The following is a 15,341-nucleotide window of genomic DNA, read 5'->3' as shown; positions in this document are numbered from 1 at the left end:
ACATCTACTAGAAGCAATTGCTATTAAATCCTAGGTCTTTCCATAGACTCAACAATTACAAAAACCTACGCATTTTGCCAGAGCTAAGAACAATAACTACTACTCCATTATCTGAACAAAAATGAGTATTCTTTCCCTCTTTCTTCTCCTGCCTTCATTTGCACGTTTGTATTTGGCTCTAGAGAAGCGAAGCTTAACAAAACTAAAAGCTTGTGAGCAAACTTCTTCCAAACCAGTATCAACTTTGAGTCAGTAAATCGTAATTGTAGGAGTAATTCACCATTTGCTTCAAACATACTGAAGCTCTGTTGCTGGAGGACTTCTGGAAAGTTAGGTTGTGTCTACTTGGAAGAATTTTACTAGTTATAAAAGTATAAAACCCCATTTGGGCACACTTATTCAAGCATAATGGCTGTGTCTACATTGGCATCCCTTTCCGGAAAAGAGATGCTAATGAGACACTTCGGAATTGCAAATCCACAGGGGATTTAAATATCCCCCGCGGCATTTGCATTTACATGGCTGCCGCTTCTTTCCGGCTCTGGGTTTTTGCCGGAGAAAACCGCCAGTGTAGACGCGATTTTCCGGAAAATAAGCCCCTTTCCGGAGGATCCTTTATTCCTACTTTCAAGGGATCTTCCGGAAAAGGGCTTATTTTCCGGAAAATCGCGTCTACACTGGCGTTTTCTCCGGCAAAAACCCCGAGCCGGAAAAAAGCGGCAGCCATGTAAATGCAAATGCCGCGGGGGATATTTAAATCCCCCGCGGATTTGCAATTCCGAAGTGTCTCATTAGCATCCCTTTTCTGAAAAGGGATGCCAATGTAGACACAGCCAATATGTTTAGCTTAAATTCCTTTCCAAGTGATACAAGTTAAACCTAAAAAACCCCACTATTATACTGGATTAAGTGAGTCTATATAGAGGGATATAGTAGTATAATTATACTGATGTAAAATCAAACTTCAGGCTATTCTAAAACTCTCTTCACTTTACATATGAACACTAAAAACAAAATACAAGGGGCAGAAATAGCCAAACAAAAATGGAAGTTTAGGAAAGAACCAGAATAAATAGACATTTAAATGGAGGGTGAGGAAGATAAATGGAACAAAGAAAATAGCTGCCACTAAAAAAGCTAGCTCCTGAGAATTCCAGAAAAAATTTCCCCTCTAAATTCTCTCCCCATCTTTTCAAACAAATGATAGGAAATAAACAAACTAGTCAAAACATCTATTTTCACCCCTGGCTTTCAAAGATTAAAACATGGTTTTAAGTAGAAAAAAAGTGTTACATAAAGTATTCCCCATTCTGCACACTAATTTAATCCCAGTTAAATCACAGAATTTAGTGCTAATTTACACCGGTGAGAAGGACAATCTTAACAAAATTTAGCCTGCGGAACAAACTGGTGGAATCTGAAGAACGGGCTAGCAATCATTGCTATAATTCCAAATCTTAAAAACACAATTTAATTATAAATCAGTTACAGTAAGTGGTTTTCATGATCATATTTTAATCTCAATGATAAAGAATGTAAAATTGTTTCTATAAATCACACTCAAACACAAATTTATTAGACAAAACATCCAAACAATGCCCAGCAGAAATTAAGTTTGATCTGACCTCCTCTGATGTTTCAGTATGGAAAGAGCTACTGGTACTAAACACCATCTATTCTCCCAAATTAAAATTCATCCCAATGCAGAGGGCAAGTACAAAACTTCTTTAACTCTTGTGTAAAATGAGTCCTATTTACCTAAAGTGGTACTCACTGGGCAAGGGGGCCAAAAGCTCTGTGCTACCCTAAACTCAGGGTTTAATTTCATCCTTAGAATTCTTTCATAATCATCAACAACAAAGCTAGTACAGCCTTTTTTTTTTTTTTTACACCCCCCCCCCCCAATAATTGACACAGTTCCAACTTGGTCTTAGCTATCTATAGGATAGCTGTCATACATCACTATGTAGTAGACTTTAACCAATTTTAAGGAGGAAAAAAGGAATACCTTCAGGAGCTATCCAGAGCTACCGCCTTCTTTAAATACAGTAGGATAATAGGGTGCACATTTGCTTCAGTTGATTTTGGCAACAGAATGGCATGACTGTTCAAAACGACTGTAAGAGACCTGCAAACAAAAGATACAGAAGTTTTTTATTGCCAGCACTCCACTTCACAGGAACACACTAATGTATCAATATTATAAGGAATATTTAATTACTCTAATTTTGTGACATAATATTGTTATATCACAAAGCAATCGTTATCTATTCCATTATATTTCCATTCGTTCAACAACCTGTCACATTGAAAGGTTTGGTTTCTGAGTTTTTGCTTTTGAAGAAATATTTATTTTTGCTTAGTATTTGTTTTAAGCATTACATTTTCAACAAACTTTTTTAGTAACTACAAAGAGTCAGACTACCTTAAAATAAGTCAATTGCTATTTATTTGTAACAAAAATTTAGTTACATATGCTAGATCTACTCACTTTAACTTGAGACAAAAACTTCCACCAAATTATAGCTTAGATATATAAGAATCAGAGAACTCAATATCAACGAGATTCTTCCACAAGTAAGGAAATGAGAAATACAGTATTCAAAGAAACTGAGAACCAGTAGTTACATTATGGCTACGTCTACACTGGCATGAATTTCCGGAACTGCTTAAAACGGAATACTATTCCGTTTTCAGTTTTTCCGGAAAAGGAGCGTCTACATTGGCAGGCTGCTTTTCCGGAAAAGCTCTTTTTCCGGAAAAGCGTCTGTGGCCAATGTAGACGCGCTTTTCCGGAAAAGACTACAGGGCTGTCTACACTGGCCCTTTTCCGGAACAGTGTTCCGGAATAAGGACTTATGCCCAAGCGGGAGCAGAATAGTTTTTTCGGAAGAGCGGCTGATTTTGTACAGTAGAGCATTGTTGCTTTTCCGGAAATTCAAGGGCCAGTGTAGACAGCTCGCAGCTTATTCCGGAAAAGCGACTGATTTTCCGGAATAAGTGGCCCAGTGTAGAAACAGCCTTTAAGTTTAAAACATGCAAGTGTTTGTTCACACACACTTCCCAAAGTACTTCTTCACTAGATTATCTTAAAATACTTAAATGGGTAGTCTCAGATTTTAAAAACATAAATCACTACACGGAATAAAAGCAGCACTTTTTAAAACAAATTCACATTTTCATATTTTTTCTGATTGCTTAATTCTATTCTTTTTAGTGGTGCTCCTATGAATGTGACATGGGCGAGACAGAAAAAGGAAAGCGACAAGCACAAAGTGGAAAGACAAAAACAAAACAGGGGCTTGCATCAGATACTGAAGGTACAGCACAAGCATAACCTAACTTGTAATCAGGGGAAATCTATACATGAAACTGTCAAGTTACAAAATACAATACACAATTATAAATTATTCCAGTTTAATGGCTAAAGAGAACACTTGTTGCAACAGACAATAGAAAAAGCATTAATATGAAAGAAATGTAAAATTAAAAATAAAACGAAACACATACCCAAATGAAGCAAACAATATAACAAAAAAAAATGTAAATATCTAACAGAAAAGTCAGACGCACCTTAACCATGTTATATTTTGATTTCCTCTGCAACATTTTCATTATTTTGTGTGGTGAGTAGTGATGTCAACATATAGACAACTACATGATTAACTGATAAGCCTGGGCTTATGGGTTAATCCTGTCGACTACACATCCCCCTTTTTGGCACCGGGGAGGCAAGAGCGGATGCCCGTGGCGGGGGACTCCGGATCCCTGCCCTCCCACCTACGCACTTCTGCCTCTGATAGAGAGGCATCAGTGTGAAGGGTTGTGGGGCCAGTGGGACCCGATATACATGGAGAATCAGCTTTTGAACTGGCTTTTGATGTGTGCCAGCTCCACAAACCCACCTGCCCCCCTCTTGCCGTCTCCTACAGAAGCGGGTGCGAGAGGCAGGCAGGAGCAGATGCCGTTCCCGCTTCTCCCCCACTCTGCTGCCTCTAACATCAGTAGAGTAGGAGATGGGGCAGGGGAGGCTAACGGAGAGTAGCGTCTTGTCAGCAGGGAGCTTAGAACACACGGGATCAGGGGCTTCTGCCATCCCACACTGTTGCCTCTGTATCAGAGGCAGCAGCACAGGGTGGCATGGGGCTCCCCAGGAGTGGAACCAGGAGCACACTGGCTGCTGGCCCCACCTCTGGGAACTATTGAATAGTCATTGTGACCACTAAAATTTGATGCGATTACATGACTATTCAATTACACGCTATCTAACATTCCTAATGCCCATACTCAGGAGTTGAAACTGGATTACTGAACTTCTGGATTTGGGACAGGACCAAATATAAACTTCCACAGTTCAGTTTTAAAGGGGCATGGATTTTTTTTCTTTTAGTTGCTAGGATTCAAATAATTCAAGTTTCTTATAGCACAATATTTTAAAAACCATGTACTGTACAAATTTTCTTCTTAAAATCTAAATATTGTTTCTGATCCTCTGTTGATTCACATATGGGTCTTTAACAGAAAGTAAAAGGTGAATGATAAGGTTGCCAACTTTCCCAGCTGAACAGCTGGGAACACCCTATTGATAAACAAAACATGCTCATACTTAGATACGTCCTTCCTTCCCACTCCTCTGCTAATGTACTAACAGTAAAGGACAATGAGTATAATCAGTTTAAATGACATTGTAAGATTAAAAATTAAATGTAAACTAATGAATTTATAGTGCTAATCCCTTAGTTTACTGAAATCTAATGTGTCGCTTTGTGCTTTGTTTACTCAGTTATGTAAGTTAGATGCTCTTAGTACACCAAACTTTGAGTGTCAAATTCTGTAGGGAGTAAGCATACTACATCTATTTAAATAGGATTTTTACTGATTCTAGGTTATTTCAGAGCTTTAAAAATATATATTTTACGCTAAAACTCAAGTTGTCAGGGCTCCTTTAAGGCGGAGATTTTAATTTACAAGTGAAAAAAAAAACAAATGGCCCTGCAGCACCTTAGAGACTAACAAAAAAGTGTGCAAATTTGACACCTGTACTCAAGGTTTGAACAAAGGCCTCAACTGGATGGGCCACTACATTCCATACTTTAATGATGGAGAAGCTAAGTACCCAGCACTTACTGCCCACTCTTAGAGTGTCCCTGCTAAATAAGGCTAATTAACAAGATTCTTTCTTTTCTCCTATTGTTTTCCTTCTCTTCCTCTCCCCATTCCCTCTCTTTCTCTGATATTTATTTGTACCCTGGATCCCTTAACTCTATTCATCTGAAGAAGTGTGTTGTGCCCACGAAAGTTCATGATACCATCTACATTTTTTGTTAGTCTCTTAAGGTGCTGCAGGACCATTCGTTGTTTTAAGTTTTTTTTTCAGTTACAGACTAACACAGTTACCCTTCTGAGACTATCAAATTTAAAGTTAGATGCTGCCATTGCAACTTCAACTCCATTTTCATGCTTGTGCATTTCTGGTTAGATAAAAATTGATTTAAAAAAAAGAGATCAACTTAAATTAAAAAATAAACTAAAAACAGTGTTTTTAAAATAAGCCTATTTAAAAGTAATATCAAACTATGACAACTTACGTTACTGACTAAATTTACTATAATCTATTAAAAAATTTCCAACAATTTAATAAAATATTAAGCAATATACATTTGCTGCCAAGTTTTAAAGGAACACAAACTGGCTCAAGATGTGGACAATAGCTGAACCAGTTGCTAATAGCAAGTAGGGATGTAAAATCTCATTTAGTTAACTGTTTAAACACTATAACGATTAAAAGACAGGAGGCAAGGGAAGCCGCTCCAGCAGGGAAGAAGGGGCCCTCCCTGCCACTGTGGACTGCTTTGGCTGGGCTGGAGAGTCCCTACCTGCAATGGACGTGGGCAGGGCCACCATGGACAAGAGCTGGAGCAAACCCACCCATGGTGGGCCCCACGGGGCTGAAGCACCCCCTGCCTGCTGTGCATGAGGGGCTGCTAGCCCCCACTGGTTAACACATTGTAACCAGTAAGGATAACCTTTCACATCTCTAATAGCAACCATACCATAATTCATGTCACTGTCTTAGGGGACCCAGAGAAGAGGCACCAAAGCAGCTCATCACAGTACCAATGAACTTCAGCAAAGGGAGATACATAAAAATGAGACTAGTTAAACAGAAATTAAACCAACAGTCACAATAGTGAAATGCCCAAGAGTTCTAAAAGGAACACAAGTATGAAACTGCAGAACTACTAACTGTGGTATGTAACCTACTCCTTTAACAAGCTTCTGTAGCAGATGACTGGAGGATAGCTAATGTGACACACCCTAGCTCAGTGCTACTCAATACAGAGCCCGTAGCCCGCATGTGGCCTGCAGCCAGTTTGTTTGTGGCACATGGTAAAGTTTGGGTTTACATGAGGCTCAACACACGGCCCACAGGTGCGAGATAAAACAAAAAAGTATTCAATATAATACTTCTGTTGATATTAATTTTAGTAGTTAAATCTTGGACTGTCATTGCTCATTAAAAGTGCTGTCATATGGGTGGAAATCAGGTAAATATTGCATGTTGTTAATAATCAGCAGAACTGACTTAAATGGGACCTGTGTGTTGTGTAGTCTTGCCTTAATCTTTATATTCATGCCCATCAGTGTGAAAGAAGCTATTTGCATATATATTTGCATGTATATGCAACCACACTCAAGTGGCGGCCCTCGACACCTGCTGTGAGTATCACTGTGGCCCTGGGGCTTCCAGAGTTGAATAGTCCTGCCCTAGCAACTACCTGAAGCAATTTGCCTAACTTCAGTCTCAGGTAAAGTCATTGAAACTATTGTAAAGAACAAAAGAACAGAATTATCAGACACATATATTAACATGATTTCTTGGGGAAAAAGTCTACATGGCTTCTGTAAAAAGAAAACATGCCTCATCAACATACTAGAATTCTTGGAAATGATCAACAAACTTGCAGCAGGAGTGACCAGATGGATATGGCATTCTTGAACTTTCAGAAAAATCTTTGACAAGGTACCTCAGCAAAGAAAGCAATCATGGGATAAATGGAATGGGTCAGTAATTGGTTAAGAGACAGGAAACAAAGGGTAGGAATGAATGATCAGTTTTCAGAATGGAGAGATCTAAAGAGTGGCAGTGTCCTCCACTGATCTGTACTGAATCCAGAGCAGTTCAACATATTCATAAATTAAAGGGAATAAGGATGTTAAAATGCAATGATCTGGCTAATTAGTCAAAAAGCACCTCTGCAGAGCTGAAGTGGGTGTAGCTCCAGAGGAGCCAACTCAAGCTGGGACTGAGCAGTCATGGCTCTTGACAGCACCACAGCCACCCAGGCTTTGGCTCTGCATTTTAAATGCTCTTACTACATTTAAAATGCAGAGGCACAGCAATCAGAGCAAACCGGGACCACTGGAACAGTGGAAGGTTCTGTCTGCCGCTAACAGGGATTGGTGCTGCAGCACCCCAAGTTCATGGCAGTCAGGTCTGGCCACCACAAACAGGGGTTGCTTGGCAGCAACAGCCCCTGTCTGCGAGGGGACCCAGCTCCTCGCTGGGACCCCTGCAAACAGGGGCTGCTTTGAAGCAGCATCCCTTATCCATCCCCTGCTGCCTTTGAGAGGGGCGGGGGAGAGGCGGAGGGGCAGGTGGCACTCTAGAGACAGTGCTGGGGGGAGCCATCTTTTAAGCTGGCTCCCCCCAGCACCAGCTCCCATCCTCCCTTGCTGCCTCTATTGGGGGGGGGGGGGAAGAGGAGGAGGAGGAAGGTGCCGCAGAGAGCATGGGGCGAGCGGGGACTGCTTGAGTCCCTGCTCGCCCTGTACTCCCTGCAGCACTTCTCCTTTTGAAATGTAAAAAGTTAGACTGGAATGAGAATTTTTAGCTGAAATGACCCTGTTTTGGCCACAACTCCCTATATTAACAAATCCCCTTAAATAAGAACATGTCACCTCTGAAGTGCCCAACCCAACTATCTACTGCAATAATCCAACCCATCAGTGCTTACAAGCAGAACAGTGATTAGACTGACAATTAATCTTACCAAGTGTAGGAGAAATACGCAATATTAGATTGTGACATTATAAAAATTAACACAAATTAAAGAAACAAATGTAAACTAAACTGAAACTGTCTCTTCTGTACACAATAGCAAACAGTACTCCATTTTATTAAATGTGGCAATATTTTTGGAATAACATGAAAATAAAGAAGCTGAGGGACACATGCAACTCTCATTTTTGTAAAGCATTAGGCATAACAAGGAATTATGACTTTTAGGCCTTGCTTACAGTATACAATTAAGTTGAGCTGTGTTAGTATGACTGACAGCCAGTTTTTCGAGTCCACACTACTCTCCTTCCTCTGGTGGTGCAAGTCCTCACCAGGACTGCCCAGCTCTCAACAGCCAGGCTCACAGCTGTAAACGCCACACAATGATGACAGGCAATACAAGCAATGCAGTGTTTACACAGACACTGAATTGCCCTAATTATACTGTCCTATGCACTACACCTCTTGTGATGGTAGAGTCATTAGGTCAGTACAGTGGGGAAATTAAAATAGTGGGAGAAACCCTAGATCACAAACTTGGCCTTAGTGCTCTCCATCTAAGAGCAAGGCATTTAATTCCACTTAAATGCCTCACTCTTACATGGAGGACACTAAGGCCAAGTTTTTATGAAGATATTTCCACTCATTTTCACAGCATCTCAGGACTGATACCAGCTCACAATAAAAGGGAAATATACAAATATAATGTGTTAAAGACCTAAAGAAAGTTTAGTTAATCAAAAATCTATTTTAAAAATGTACATTAAAATTAATAACACCATTAATCCCAAATAGTTGCCATTACAAAAAAAGAAAAAGAAAAACTGATTAAATACTTCTCTTTCTCCAAAATAATTAGGGATGGCAGTTTAAAATGGTATACAGTGTTCACAACTTGAGTATTTATCCATGGCATAATCAACAAGTATCTTTGGACTGCACAAAACAACAGAACAGTGACAGTAACAGTATCAGGAACTATGAAATTACACAGAAGAGTGAATTGTCAAAAATGACAAAAAATTCTACTCAGTTTCACAGCACTATAACATTTCTGTGATCCTGTCTTACTAGAAGCAAAGCAGCTAAGGAAACAGAAAGTGTTGCTTAAAACTCAGGTTCATGGTGAGGGTGGAGAGAAGGGGAAGTGCAGGTAATCCTAACAGTAACACACCACATCCTACCCACACTCATCCCCGAGAGATTGATGCTTATCTAATGTATAGACAGAAGTTACTTTTCTGGTTGTCATTAACTTACACTAAAATCAACAACTGTGCATCCAGATAATTTAACAGATGTATAAAGAGCTAAGAAAGTAGTAACAACATGTTCAGAGAAAAAAATGTGGAGAAACTTCCTCTTGAACCACCTCCTAATATAGTGCCATTGACAAAGTGCCATTCACAAACAATATCAAGAGCAAGTAAACCCATTTAGATGAAAACTCCTACAGAATACATACATAATTTATGACAAAACAAAATGAAACCTTACACTGGATAACATGAACCAACTATATAAGCGCATATAAAGTGTTAGCTGTTTTATGAAAATAACAGTACAACAATTCAAACAGAACTGAGTTACAATTTAATACGCTGAACTCTAGAATAACTGTCTCAACTCCGGACGGAGAGATAAGCTATCTGAATACAGAACTGTCAATTCTGAGCTAAAAAGTTTCTGAAGAGTAGTCGTGTTAGTCTGTAATTTTAAATAGCAATGAGTCTCTCTGCTCATCTAAGGAAGTGGTTTTGCTCTCGAAAGCTCATGATACTATATATTTGTTAGTCTGTAAGGTGCTACAGGACTACTCGTTTTTTACTTCTGAGCCAAGTTTGCACAGGCTGAACCTTTCTACTCTGGCACCCTTGAGACCTGAACCAAAGAATTTGCAGGACCACAGGAGGTTGATATTGTCTAGCAGCATTACCAACATTTCCAGTTCCCTGGGCTCTTAGAAGACATTTAAGGGTAGATTAGAGTTAAAGAATAGCATAGAACACTGAGAGCCAGGACTGGTGGATGTAAACAAACTTTTTAGGACGGCAGGAAACTTGGCCACAACCATGATAAATGGACACCTGAGTTAATTAAAATCATGTTAGACCACAGATGTTGCTGGACCAGAGAGGTTCAGCCTATATTTCAGCTATACTATATAGACAATTACAAAAAATCCTTCCTCATAATATTACGTTTCATCCGAGCATACTAGCTATGTAAAAAAAGGCAGAAGAAGTTTAAAGAGTGAAACAGTACCTTTGGTCCAGCATCAGCCATTGTCAAAACTTTACCCTGTGCCCTTCTGTAAACTAACCAAGACACAAGGCTTTGCAGAAACCCCTAAACAAATCACCACATTTGCGTTAGTTCATGTTACGGCATGAATTTACCCTACACTTGAGGATTAAGTTAACTCATTGCTGGGGTTAAGCAAGCCACACCTCCCCCTCTCCCCCCCACACACACCTCGAATAGGCGTGCTCAAGGTGCAGCGCTAATATAGAAAAAGAGTAGACCAGGCCAGTCTGGGCTAACTGCTGAGGACAAGGATGCTTCTTGCTGGTTCCAGCCTGGAAATACCTGGAACTCCTGACTGCAGAAGCCAAAGGCATTGAGACCCAGACAGATGCCTGAGTGTACATGGATGCCCAAGAAGGACCAGAGGCACTAGAAACCACACTGGCTGAGACTTCCAGAGAACCCAGCGATGCCAACTCTCAGGCACATGGTAAGAGTAACATGGGAATAGCTATAGTTCCGTGGAAAGCTGATGTGCTCTCTTCAACAACTGAGCTAGCAGGGCTCTGAACACTCTGCCACTGCTAGAGCTCTGGCATGAAAACTTAGCAGTTACACTACTATTCAATAATTCCCAGGGATGGGGCCAGCAGCCAGTGCACTCCCAGCCTCACTCCACCCCACACTACTGCCTCTGTATCAGAGGCAGCAGCACAGGGTGCCAGGCAGTAGCTGAGCCACGAGGGGAGCCAGTTTAAAAACCAGCACCCTGCGCAGATACAGAGGCAACAGCAAGGGGTGGCAGCAGACCATGTGTGTGAGGTCTGAGCTCCCCATGGACAGAGGCAGAAGCGGGGGGGGGGGGGGAGGAGAAGAGGAAGGGGCAGGGGAGGCTACCACAAAGCAGCCTCTGTTCTTGTAGGAGGCAGCAAGATAGGTGGGTCTGTGGAGCAGGCACATGCAGGTAGCTGGCTTGAAAGATGGCTCTCTGCTAGGGATGTTAAATTTACTCACTACTCAATTATTTGATAGGGCAAGGCAGCTCCACTTAGTCCTGACTCACGCCTGGACCAAACCCTGCTGCGGCTCTGCAATTTAAAAGGCAGTAGGAGTCGGGCAGCCTGCTCCCCAGTTCCTACTGCATTTTAAATTGCAGAGCCACAGTGGGGTTTCGTCCCTGACCTGACACAACAGCATCTAAACTTAGTAGGGGAACCAGTACATGCAGAGAGCTATCTTAAAAGCTGTCTCCCCATGAGCACTGGCTCCCAATGAAAATTTCAGCAAGTACAAGTTTACCAAACTTTTAACATCCATAGTACCTAGGAATCATTTCATCTACGGTTGCACACAGACTTCCAAACCAATGACTATGTGATTAGTCAGAGAGCTCTAGATATGCTTGTGTCACAGATTTCAAGGCTAGATCATCAGAGTAAGACCCAGCCTGACAGAGAGCTGTGCTCAACCTCAAAGCTAGGCTGACAAAAACATCACTGAGTACTATCACTTTTAGGGAGGTCAATGAGGAGTTGACTAGACAATTAACTGATTAACTAATAAGCCTAGGTTTATCTAGTCGACTACTTGAATCCCCCCATTGCTGCCTCTATCAGAGGCAGTGGGGAGGGAAGGAGGGAGAGCAGGAGCTGGCTTGAAGTAAGCAGAGGCAGCGAATTGGGGTTGGGGGCCATATCCACCACTAATAAACTTCAAATATATCCAGTAAGTCATCAGAAAATGTTACCCTAACACATACTCCTCCTTCTCCCCCGCCCTCCCCGCTTTTTTAATTAGCAAAGAGGTCTAGTTGAGTAAGTATGTTTCATGCATTTAGAACTTTATTAAGTCACTAGTATTAATCCACACTCCATTACAATTCAACAGGTAGTCATCACAGAGTCAGACAAGTGCAATATGTTAATGATGTGATAACCATGAGCTAACAAGTATGCATCTACATGAGTTGTACACCTGTAATGTGCTTCAAACAGTAGTAGATAATGCATCCTAATCCTCGTTTTAACAGTGGCTTCCTATGTTCTTCAAGACAAATCACTTAATTCCCCTACGCCATAACTTCATCATGCCTGATGCTAGCATGGTAAGTTTGGGTATGTCTACACAGCAAAGTTATTTCGAAGTAACAGCCCTTATTTCAAAATAACTTTCCTAGTGTCTACACAGCCAAACTGCTATTTCAAAATAAATTCAAAATAGCGGAGTGCTTATTTCGAATTTGGTAAATCTCATTCTACGAGGAATAACGCCAAATTCGAAATAGCTATTTCAAAATAAGTGCTGTGTAGACACTTATTTCAAAATAGGGGGCCTCCGGCATTCCCAGGGTGCCCTGGTGGCCACTTCAGCCTCAACCAAGAACACTCCTCTCTCTCCTCGCCTCACTGGAGCCCTTAAAGGGGTAGACTCTGGCCACAGTGCCTGTGCCAGCTCCAAGCCTGCCACCCCAGAGCCAGCAGTCACTGCCCCTCACACAGCGGCCCCAAAACATGAGCCAGTAAGCCACTGGCAGCCAGCCCTCTACCGCTCCCCAGGACCAGTCTGCCAGCTCCCAGGAGCCTGCCAGGGCCCAGAGAAGGCGGGCGCCTTCCTGATCCAGAGTGGAGATCATGGACCTTATTCAAGTTGGGGGGGGATGCCCCCAACATCCATGATCTCCGCACTAGATGGAGGAATGCGATCGTCGATGGCAGGATAGCTGCCAGCCTGGCCACCAAAGGCCACATGTGAACCTAGAGGCAGGTGTACATGACAATCAAGTTGGTCCAGCGACACCTCCAACCCTGAGCTTCCCCTTCCCCTTCTTCCCCATTCCAGCTCCCTCCTCCCAGGTTTCCCCATCCCCTCTCCCACCCTCTCTTCTCCCCTCTCCTGTCTCCTTTCCCCAGTCTCAGCAGAGTTTCATCCCCTCCTCCTCCTGCCAGTTTTGTTAAATAAAGAGAGTTTGTGTTCATGAAAATACATGTATTTTATTTTACATCAGGAAGGGGAGTTAGGGAGGGGTAAGTGGAAGGATGTGAGGGAGGAATGAGGCACAAGCCCCTAGTGGAGCAGACCAGAGAGGCTCTTAGTACTCCTAGGGTAGAAGCTCTCTCGTAGGGCTTCCTGGATACTGACAGCCCCCGATGGACCTCCTGGATGGCAGCCTGAAGAAAGTGCAGCCAGGCTCGCAGCAACACGTCCACAAGAAGCACCAGAGTGCCCAGGGGCAGCTCTGGCTCCATGTTGCAGGGTGTTGTGGTGTCCCAAGTGAGGGCAACCAGAGCACCCAGAGACAAAATGCTTTGCTGTCCCTCACTGAGGTGGACAAGCAAGCAGAGAAACCTGAGATCTGGCTGTCCGGGGGGGGGGGGGGGGGGGGGGGGCCTTTAAGCACAGACCTCAGATAGCCTCAGGCAGCAGCCCCACACAGTAAGTCCTGACCTGGTGCCTTGCAGGAACTGGTTCCAGCCAGCCTTAAATGCTGGTTCACTCAATATCCACTCAGTGTGACGCGCTATTTCAAAATGCATTGTGTGTGTAGACACGTTATTTTGAAATAAGATATCTCAAAATAACACTGTAGTGTAGACATATTCTTTGAGAGCTACAGATAGAACACTAAGCATAAACATAACTATCTTAAATTTATGCCCAGTTGGGTGACTGAATGAAAAACTATGTTGTCCTCCCTCTAAATGTCTTAATCCCTTCCTGTTTCATTAATGCATGTTCTTTTTTTAGCATATGTAATTACCACTAACAAATAGATGACAAGCCTTTGACAACAGAGGGGACCAGTGTTCCCTGTACGCTGAGTGCTCCGGTTTTCGCCCAGGAGAGATTCAAACACTGCACAACTGATTAGCAGAGTGCCCACAACTAGCAGCATGTGTTTCTACTGGAGGTGCACATTCATATTTGCCTCAGTGCATATAACAAAAATTATTCTGCACATAAATGGAAAAAAAAGAGGAAACATTGGTGGGGACTTGCAAAAAAGTGTTCCAAACATCTGATATTTTATCAAAACTAACTACCTTAACTGTGGGGAAAAACTCACATTTTTCCTCAATAATTGAAAACATATCAATTATCTAATCAATTAAATAAGAACAATACCTAACAACATTGGAAAGAATCTCCATTTCTATCCCACAGCATTACTTCACTAGAAAATAGTATCTGTTTCCAATTCCAGTTTACTCATAAGGCAGAAGAAAAAAAAATGCGCCTAACATGTACCAAAAAAAGTTTTAAATATGTGTAACTTTGAAAATTCTTCATTATAGCATCTAAGGTGAAAACCAAACTGGTATAACAAAAATGTACACATTTTCAAGAAGACTGATTTCAACCTGTCCATTTTCAAATTCATTGGAACAGCTGAGTTCTATTAATAGATCACAGGTCTGAATATCACATGGTTGGAACCACAAGTATATGAAGGCTGTTGGAGACTTACAGGAGCACACACTACTCCCTCATTTAATTTCAGTGTCCACATTTCCGTTGCCCATTTAATGACAATTGCAGTAGACAAACTAGAGACTAAAACATATTATATCATGAGTTTTTGTGATAAAGTGGCTTGCACCCATGAAAGCTCATGATAGTAAATATATATGTTAAGTCTCTAAGGCTGTCTACACAGCAGCATTATTCCAAAATAACATAGCCCACCTCTACACAGCAAGCAGTTATTTCGACAATGTCAAAATAACGTTGAGTTGGAGGACTACTTACTCTGACACCTGTCACCCTCACTGTACGAGAAGTAAGGGAAGTCGGAGGAAGAGTGCTCTAACTCAGATTTGCTGCTGTATAGACAGCACCAAAAGCCGAAATAAGCTATTTTCACTTAAGCTACGCAATTGACATAGCTGGAGTTGCATAGCTTATTTCAGCTTTATCCCTGCTGAGTAGATGTGCCCTAACATGCCACAGTACTGCTTACTAGATGTACACAGAAAAGCAAAGTATGTATTGTGAGATAGGAAGAAAGGAGCTCTATTTATTATATGTTCTTAAT

At 41.7% G+C, this 15,341-nt stretch overlaps 1 protein-coding gene across 3 annotated transcripts in view; it reads right to left on the bottom strand.

The window, feature by feature from the left end:
• RB1CC1 (RB1 inducible coiled-coil 1) overlaps window positions 1–15,341 on the bottom strand; it is a 164,290-nt gene that overhangs the window by 146,552 nt on the left and 2,397 nt on the right. For all 3 annotated transcript variants that reach the window (XM_075920708.1, XM_075920707.1, XM_075920709.1), the window contains exon 2: window positions 2,009–2,128. The gene's annotated coding sequence lies outside the window, so the exon portion shown is untranslated. The remainder of the gene's footprint in view (window positions 1–2,008; window positions 2,129–15,341) is intronic.

This window comes from Pelodiscus sinensis, chromosome 2 (assembly GCF_049634645.1).
Source record: "Pelodiscus sinensis isolate JC-2024 chromosome 2, ASM4963464v1, whole genome shotgun sequence".
NCBI lineage: Eukaryota > Metazoa > Chordata > Testudines > Trionychidae > Pelodiscus > Pelodiscus sinensis.
This window is presented reverse-complemented; position numbering and strand designations above follow the sequence as displayed.